Source organism: Tenrec ecaudatus, chromosome 7 (genome assembly GCF_050624435.1).
Source record: "Tenrec ecaudatus isolate mTenEca1 chromosome 7, mTenEca1.hap1, whole genome shotgun sequence".
In the NCBI taxonomy this organism is placed as follows: Eukaryota; Metazoa; Chordata; class Mammalia; order Afrosoricida; family Tenrecidae; genus Tenrec; species Tenrec ecaudatus.
Window position 1 is genome coordinate 105,947,657 of NC_134536.1, and position 9,969 is coordinate 105,957,625.

Consider the following 9,969-nt stretch of genomic DNA (forward strand, 5'->3'; position numbering starts at 1 on the left):
TATGTTTCTGTTCCCCCGGAGACTGGCAAAACTCAAGTGTTAGTGAGTAATCTTAGAAAAAGCACCTTCACCTTTCCCTCACATTAGTATCTGGCATTGTCCTCGTCGTTGTACGGGTGATTGAAGTGGTTAATTTCCAGATGGATTGTTTTAGCTGTTCCTTCCATCGTTCATTACTGAATGATACTTAACTCCCAGAATAGTAATTAAAACAAATTCTATCTTTGCTTTACATGGAACTGAGCCTGGTTGCTTTATAATGAGTAAACAATCTAGCGCTTTAATCAGTGTTGTTATACACCTGGAAACTGCTATGTAAACATCTCTATGCTCTGCTACATATGTCACTTTTGCTTTCGACAGTAAGTGTTTGATTCGATTGGCATCTGGGAAGGGAGCTATAGACCGTTTCCTGTGAGCTGGCGTGAACTAGACAGTAGCGTCTGCTCTGCCTGCATACTGAAGAGCCGACACAAATGATCGGAGTGAACAAAATGCACTTTGTAGAAAGTACAACCCGGAGACTAACTGGACCTAGATACAGTTCTGCTTACAAAGGGAAAGAGTTCTAGTGACTGTGCTAAATTGACGTTTGGGAAGCAGCTTTTCATTTCCAGGCTGTTCATTAGACGGAAGAGACTATTTTCTTTAGGAAATCCTGTGAGCAGAATCGAGAAGCACAATTGAACTTAGTAGCTTTATTTTCACTATAGTATTTGAAGGCAGATTGATGACATGTAAATATGTTATTACAGCAACAATGATAAAACTATGAGTAAAACCCTACTAATTAGTATTATTTAGATTGAACAAATGATAGATTGATAATATAATGATGAAGATATAATTACTTTATCAACAGTGGCTAATGGCAACCTTGTCAAAAGTTAAATTTTGCTGTTTACAATTTCATGTTTTTTTACCCAAGAATTTTTTTTTCACAAATTATCACCTTGTAAAGTTATTTTAATACTGCATTTTCTCTCCTTGATTTAAAAATATCTTCATGGATCTTGGAGTAGGGAAAGATAACATTATCTCTAGAAGCTTTGAAGATCCCATGAAATGAAAATAACCGATCTGTCATTAAATTAAACAAAACACAAAGTTGATAAAATTAATAGGTCATTCAACATTTTCATTTGAAAAATGCATCATGATCTCATTCAATAAATTATGAGTGTAATAACTTATTTAAAAATTATCTTTCTGATAAATTGCATATCTGTGGTTTGTATATGTCTTTTTTCTACCTGTGCAATTTATATTGATTAAAGGTGTGTACATTGTATGCGGATATATTGTAATGTTTTAGGAACCAAAGCAAGATTTTCTCAAAATATTATTTTACATCATATTCAGAACAGTCAAATGCAGGTTAAGCATGAGTTCTAATTACTATTCTCACACCCCAGCAGGCAGGGTATGGATCTCAAAGTCTATTCAGCAGAAGATCAGGTCACACACAACCATTTGAATGAGTCAGAAAATTTTCCTACCTAAAGGAAAGAGGAATAAATTCCTTCCTGAAGAAAATATTTCCTACCCAAAGGAAAGTTCCCCCAGGGAACTATGAAAGAGTAAAATTCACATACAAACTGCTACTCCTTCCTATGTGGATTAAAGTTTGACTTATGGAATATAATTTTATCTATAGTAATATAGAAACCACTTCTTAGAAGGAAATACTAAGTACCTAAAGTTAAATTAGTTTCTTAAAAGAGATCGGAGCAGTAAAGCTCACTGGCTTTACGTTGACTCTGACTCATGGCAGCTTCCTGAGCATCAGAGTAGGCAAGGGGCTCCATTAGCTTCCCAAGATTGACTTTACTGAACTGTCATCGCCGGGCCTTTCTCTCTGCTAGGTCTTAGTCTGGATGCTCCTCTGAAACCTGTTTTCCATCACAACTATATTCAAGCTTTCAATCAGAGACAGTTAGCGTCTGCAGTTAGGTGCATTCGCCAGAAACTGAACCAATGTTTCATTAATGGAAGGCAAGATTCTAACGCTGAACCACCCACGAATCTTTAAAATGAATAAATAGCTTAACTTCACTCCTTTTCTATATTCTTGAAGGTGTTTTTTGTACATTAATATAGCATTGTAGGATTGGGCATCGTCATGCCTTAATTTAATTCTCTTAATATTGTTTCCTTTTCTTGTTTTGTTTTCTTACACTTGGCTGTGCTTACGCTATGCAGGGAGATGCGATTTGGGCACCATTTCATTTAGGGCAGAGATGGAGTAGATAGAAATGTGAATGCTGCCGTTTCAAGTAATCTTGTGGTTTTCAGTACTTGTCTCATGGAGCCTGGTTCCACACACTGTGGCTTGCTGGTAGCACTCCTTTGGCGTCAACGTGATACAATGTAGAAGAGAAAACAAGTCACCAAGCCTTTGGCATAGCAAGCCCTCAATAAAAAAGTACTTATAAAATGAATATAGATGTAGCAAATGTGTTATTTATGTTTGGGGAAATCACTTTAAGTTCATAACCTATTCTCTAATGCAGGACATCAGAAGGTGGCTGTCAAGGTTGTGAGGTTGTGTCATGTGTCTGTGAAACACTGTACTTACTTAAGCCCTAAATAGTAAATCATTTATCTATAAATACAGAAGCTAGAAATATTGTGATTTTGCATTTTTACAATAAATGAAATCAGGCAAGTGTTAGGAGAACAATCTTAACCTGTTTGAAACAGGAGTTCTGAACAGTGGCAGCCTTGAAGCCTCGTTTCTGTTACTGGTGTGAATAGGTCATTGCAGTTACATTTGGTATTCATTCTTATAGACTCTGACATTTATTTTACCTTAAACTGGAGAATCACACCATTACTTTGTAAGTTGTCTGTCTTAACACTTTGTACAAATGTCTAAAATTAGTAGACTATAATTTTATTCTTGCAAACTTAATCTGTATGAATGGTTCCCTGACTCTGATGCTGTTGTGAGGTGCCATCGAATTGGATCCAAGTCATGAACCCCCATGTCCACAGAACACTACACTGCTCATTTCCACACCACTCTCCAATTGTTCTTTCATGTGAGCCCGTTGTTGGAGCCACTGTGTCAATCCATGCTGTCAAGAGCATTCCCCTTTGTTACGGCTCCTCCACTCTGCCAAGCAAGATGTCCTCCTTCAGGGGCTGCTTTCCAAAAACATGCCCATGGTACTTGACATGAAGTCTCACCATTCTTGATTCTAAGGGGCAGACTGGCTGCATTTCTGCCGAGAGAGATTTGCTTGTTCTTTTGGCAGTCCCTTACATTCATCATTCTCCACCAGAATCATCGTTCCAATACATTGATTTGTCTTCAGTCTTCCTTATTCCATATCCATTGTCGCATACATAGGAAGCAAATGAAAACATCCCGACTTGTTTTAGGCCCACCTTAATCTTCAAAGTGATGTCTGCACTCTTCAACCCTTTAACGAGGTCGTGTGCAGCAGATACTCCCAATGCGGTGCTTTTATTTGTATATGTTGATCTCTTGAATGCTGCATCCAAGCGCACTGATTGTGGATCTGGATCCAAGCAAGGTGAAATGCTGGAACACATCAATCTTGCCACTGGTTATCATGCTGTTACCTACTGGTTCCGTTGTGAGGACTTTGGTCTTGTTTGCAAGGCGTTGTAATCCACACTGAAGGTGGTAACCCTTGCGCTTCATGAGCAAATGCTTCAAGTCCTCTTCATTTACATCAAGCAGGTTTGTCATCTGCATATAGAAGGTTGTTATCAAGCCTTCCACCCGTCTTGGTGCCACATTCTTCTTCCTGTAGTTCAGCTTCTCAGACGCAATAAGTATGGAGAGAAGATACAGCCCTGATGCACACCTTTCTTGATTTCCCTGTATTCTGTTTGCACAACTGCCTCTTGATGCATGCAAAGGTTTGACATGAGCACAATGAAGTGTTTTGGAATTCCTATTTTTCTCAAGGCTATCCATAGTTTGTTATGACCCACACAGACTATTGCATAATCAATAAGATACAAGTAAATATATTTCTAGTTGTGTTAATCCAGCTAGACTAGAGAAACAAATCCATTAACACTCATATGTGTATAAGAAAGAGTTTTATATAAAGGGTAATTGTACATTAAGAAAGCATCTCAATCCAGATCAAGTCCATAAGTCCAATATTGGCCAATATTCTGATACCAATCTATAAAGTCCTCTTCAGGCTCACAAAACAAATGCAATGACATGAATACAGGAAGAGCACAGGTCAGTGGGTAGGAAGTCTTGTAAATTCAGTGGCCTTGTAAGTATCTCAGCACTGACAGGAGTCTCCATAGGGCTTCTTCTGCACCCAGGGCTTCATCAAGTCCATGTGGCTTCTCCTCAGGGATGTCTCAAGGTGAGTCCGCCTTGTTAGTAGAGAATCTCCAAGGGAGTGAAGTAGTAAGAGAGAGATGTCTCCAGTCTCCTAGGAGGAAAAATAGGAATTATCAGAATCCTTAGGGGAAGGCCATGCCCACACAGAGGCCTCATTGGCTGTATCCTGATTGACAGCCTAAATTCCACCCCTACCCTTTTAATCCTCAAACTGAGAGATGATTATATGACTACAACACTGATATTCTCTGCTTTTAGCCAAGACCCATCTCAAATCAGCAATGATATCCTTTGTATATACTCTTTCTTAATCTGGTGTGACTCTCCAGTGTCTCCCTATCAATGTACTGCTGCAAACTTTGTTTCAGCAGTTCTGAAAATTTTCAGCAAAGTGTTCTTGCATGTGATGACAATAATAATGTTCTGTAATTGGAATATTATGTTGGGTCATTTTTATGCTTTTTGAAATAGCTGCTCAGCTATTTACACAATAATTTCTTCCATCTCCTTAGCTACCCTACAATTAAGGGCAAGTTTCAGAGTCTGTCGACATCACACTTTTTTTGTCCCTGTCTTTTAATGATGTTTGCTTTCATCATGTATGAAGTCTTCAGTTACTATGTTCAATGCATCAAGTATGTTCTTGAGGTGTACCCAAAATCCACGTGGCAAATAATCACAGTTGTTGTTTGTGTCTTGTAGACCTGTTTTAATATTTTCAGCTTCAACTTCAACTTACACATGAGCAATTAATTATTTGTTCCATAGTCAACCCCTGCTCTGATTTAAGCTGCTGATATCCAGCTTTTCTGTAATCTCTTCCCACCAAACCCAAACCAAACGCACTCCTATCGAGCCATTGATCACTCATTGTGACTCTATAGGATAAGATAGAACTGCCATGGGGTGTCCAAGACTATAACTCTTTATGGGAGTAGAAAGCCCCATTTCCCACAGGTGTAGTCAATTTGATTTAGGTGAATTCCACCTGGAGAAGTCCAGAGTATAGTCGACTTTGGTGTTGTTGAAAACAAAACAAAAGCAGAACGGTATGATGAAGACAGAGTTGGTCTTATAAGATTCGATCATGTGATCTCCAGATTCATTCCTATCACCCAAGCCATATTTTCCATCTGATGTTCCTTTCTCCTTGTTTGCAATTTTGCATTCCAATCACCAATAATTATTGTGTATGTTTGTTCAATTTTCTTAAGTAATTTTTAAAATGCCACCTTGATGACATATTTTATCAACTTCAGACTAAAGAATATGGTAGAATTCCTTAATTTCTGCATCACAAGCTTTAGTGGTTAGTGTAAAAAAGTGATTAATATTTGAATTGATCAAGCTTCCTTGCATACAGATGTTTTCCTATCACAGACAGCTTTGTACTTTAACATAGATCTTGAAATTTCTTTTTTGATGAAGAATGTGATGCTATTCACCTCTAATTTGTGATTTCCATCATAGTAAACTCTATGATTTTCTGAAAAACAGGATAATATCAGTCCATTTTAGTTCACTAAATCCTAGATTATCAGTCTTTATGAATACTGTTCCATATTTGACAACTTACACTATTCCTAGATTCGTGCTTTGTACATTGTGAGTTCATATTATTACTTAGTGTTTGGGGCTGTTCCTTCTCATTTTGATTCATGCCCCATCAGCACGTGAAAGTCACAAAGGTTTTACTTCTGTGAGCTTTACTTGTTCCACAACATTATTTTCTGCTTTACTTTGAGACGGCAGCTCTTCCTCAGTTAGATTTGAGTGTCTTCTGATTTAAGGAACTCATCTTTGGGGACTACCTTGGACAATTGCATGCTAATATTTCTATGAGATTATCAGTAACAATATTTCATTGCAACCACAGAGTTTTCAATAGCGAATTCCTCTGAAGTGCACAGCCTATTCCTTCTTCATAGATTGTGGTTTGTCTGGAAGACCTGATGAGGCCTATTCTATTGTGATTTCTCTGTTTGTCTTTGAAATACCAGTGACATAGCTTCCAACATCATAGCAACACACAAGCAGCCACAGTATGGCAAACTGACATTATTCATTCAGTAGCGGTAACTTTCTTCAGTTGCATTGTTTTATGACCAGTGTCCACCTCTTTCCTTAGACTTCCACCTCTCAATGCACGACACGCTTCCAGAATGATAAAGGATGACAATATTCCAAGAGAGTTGTTGGGTTTCAAACTACATCCATTGGTCTGGTCATCACTGAACTTGTGAGAGGGTGTCAATTAGTACGGTCATTTAACCCACAATACCCCCATGTGATGTATTATAACTTCTGGCCCCTAGGCCTCTGAATACAATCCCATTTTGGAGGGAGAATATTTTCAGTTCTCCTGATGGACAGGATTAAGGAGATAATGAAGTTTCTTCCTTAGCACAGGGTATGAATCAAGCTACCATACTTTGTTTCCTTGGGGTATGGTCTGCTGAAAGGCAAAACCCACAGCTTCATCAAAGACATTCCTCTGTGTATAAGAGCTATTTCAAAAACCCAGGGAAATCCTCAGGACTATTAGAAGAAGAATGACAGATAGATTAATTCTCTTCAAGATCTCCATTGGAAGTGGTGGAGGCCAGGGCCTGGGGCACCAGAGGCTGCCACAGGGATACTAAGGGATAGAACAAAGGAATAAGGTCCAGAGCAGAGGCCAAGGGAAGGAGATGATGAAACAGAGCAGAGGAGCACCACTGAGACTAGGAGATTATGAGGCAGTACTTTGGGCTGGCTTCCTGGTTCAAGGAAGCAGAATCCAAAGGATCCTGTGGCTGAGGATCAGAGCAATCTGGCCGCTGGCTAAGGAGAGGCACTGCTATAGATCCATGACCAGCTTGTGGTAACCTGGCAACTTCCATGATAAAGCCCATGCTTATAAAATTTGTCTGTAAGTTTTGTATGGACATTGCAACCAATTGTCAATCCCAACAGGAACACAGAGTGCTGTGAGAGAACCAGTTGGTGTCAGAGTAGAGTAAAGAAGGGTGGAGGGTGGAGGCATGTCTGTATGTACTCTGCCTGGCAGCAAGAAGGAAGCCAAGGCACTTCAGATACAGCCTCTGTGCTGCTTTTTGCAGGTGGGCTCTTCATAGTTTGGTTTTTCATTTCTGAATTTTCTTTTATTATCTTATATTTTGGTATTTGGCTTGATTCCCCATTTAGACTACTCTTAAGCTGCCAGAAAGAGATGCCCTCACCCATGCAGGAGTCCTGGTGGGTAGGTGGTTAAAGTGCTTGGCTGCTAACCAAAAGGTCGATGGTTTAAATCTGCCATCTGAAAACACGGTAAGGATGCAGCGGTCTGCTTCTTCTTTTTCTTTTTTTTTTTTTTCAGTCTGCTTCTGATCAACAGTATTGGATACCTTGTAGGTCAGGTCTACTCTGGTGTATAGGTTTGTTGTGTCAGCTCAGACTCAGTAACAATGCACAGTTATGCGTTCTCCTCACCCAATTCACCTTTCCACCCATGTGTCTTAGAACTTCTGGAATTTAAAAGCAAAAGTAATTTCTTGTCAAGTGTCTTTATTCTACTGAAGGGTAAACAGTAAGAGTTCAGTAGATCCTTCTTTACAGACTGTCTTTGCTTCACAGTGATCTAATTTCTCCATCCCAAAAGTGTTGTCTTGATAAATTTCCCCTAACACTTTCTTGCCTCTTTTATTTCTTTTATTTTATTCTTTGAGTAGCAAGACAACAAAATCCTCACTTCCTTTGTCTGTGGAGGTGGAAAACAATAAGCACGTGGTAAGATGCTGAAATAAAAAACAATGGAATTTCTAAAGGGAAATGATAAACTAAGTTTTAATTTCTTTAAATGTGTACTGGAAATGTTGTTCATTTAAATTTCTTTTGGAAGAAAAAACGACTGGAGAAAAAGAGAACATTAGCATGCATTATAGCTCATAAACCACTAAATAGAAGAATAAGTGCCCACAAACCTAAGTATTAATATTAGTGGTTTTTAAAAAAATCTGAGATAGAAGAGAGACAGTATCAGAATATTACACAGAAAAGGATGATTTTTTTGAATCAAAGAAATCCTCTGTGTTTCATGGTTATTCAGGGGCCTGGGCACACAGTGATTCAGAGACTGGCAGTTGGAACTGATCAGCAGCACCACAGAAGAAAAGTCCTGGCAATCATTCTCTGTGGACAGTCTAGAAAGCCTATGGGGCCCCTGAACTCTGTCATAAAGGCAAGTTTATAACCTAAAGCATGAGGAAATAAAAGCTAATGATTGGCTGGAAAAAAGATATTGAGAGAACAAGTTTACTAGGTTTTAATTTGAAATTATTTGCACTATTCATGCTTATTTGATTTTCACCAGAGCTTATTATACACAATGCATTGTGTGAATAAATAATGTAGTCATGAGAGCATGATTCAGGTCTGAGACTGTGATGGTCATGTAAATAACAGACCCAGAAAGAGAATACAGGGCCAAAATAACCAGCAGAGGTAAACTTCCTGGAAAATTTTCAAAGGATTTTGAACTTACACAGAGCAAACTTAATTAAATCCATATTTGTTCTTTTACTCAATGTTCTACTCTTCATTTCAAATCTAACTAAAAGATCAGTTTCTTAGGAAAGTTTTTTTGTAGTAGGCAACTTCTTGGTCCAGAATTAGTGACTGGTTCATTAATTTTTGATTATTTTGTATGTTAGACATCTTATTATATTAGTTCTTATTAAATAACAAAATAATATAGATACATAATATTTGTTATTAATGAATAACAAAAGACACTCAATTTTAATGACTTACAACAATAATATTTGTTATACCATAGTTTCTCAGTTAGGACATAACATGAATTGTGGTTCAAAATTCCCCCTGAGGTCAAATTTAGCTTTTATTGGGGTGGTAGTCTCATCTGAACTACTAGTGGAGAATTTTTGCCCAATTACTATCTCTTCCTCCCCCCCCACCCCCAAGTATTTAGTTTCCCCAAAATTTTTAAAGAAGGGATCCTTGCCACCTGAACACTTTATTGAGAAAAGCTGAACTTGTCAACTGGCTTATCTCAGTCCAAGATAGGAGGACACAAGAGAGAACACCCAAGGCAAAAGTCAAATACTTGTTGTAGCCTATTCTCAGAAAGGATGTTCCATCACTTTGGTCATATGTCATATTTTGTAAGAGAATTACAATTTCAATCCATATTCAGGATGGTCAGGCAAGATCATGGACATCAGGGACATGCCACCATTAGGAACCATCTCATATACTGCTACCACAATTGAAACATATTTGAAAACAGTGAAAGCATTTTTGTATTGATTGCAATGTATCACAAAAGATTAACACTAAGCACAAAAGACCTTAATAATATGAAATTTAATTTAATAACTTTGATTTATCATAATAGCAGTGAAGTCATCAATGAACAGATGAAGGATCCAGATCCAGCACAAGCAGTATGGACAAGAAATAACTCAGTTCTGTTCAGGATGTCTCATATACAAAAATCCACATGCCAAAGACAGTATCATCAGCTGCGACCTGATTGATAGGTTGGGTTCCATCCCTGTCTTCCCCCAGGTATATCTGGTGTTGTTGAGTTTAGGTACCATTGAATTGGTTCCAATTCATAGTGACCA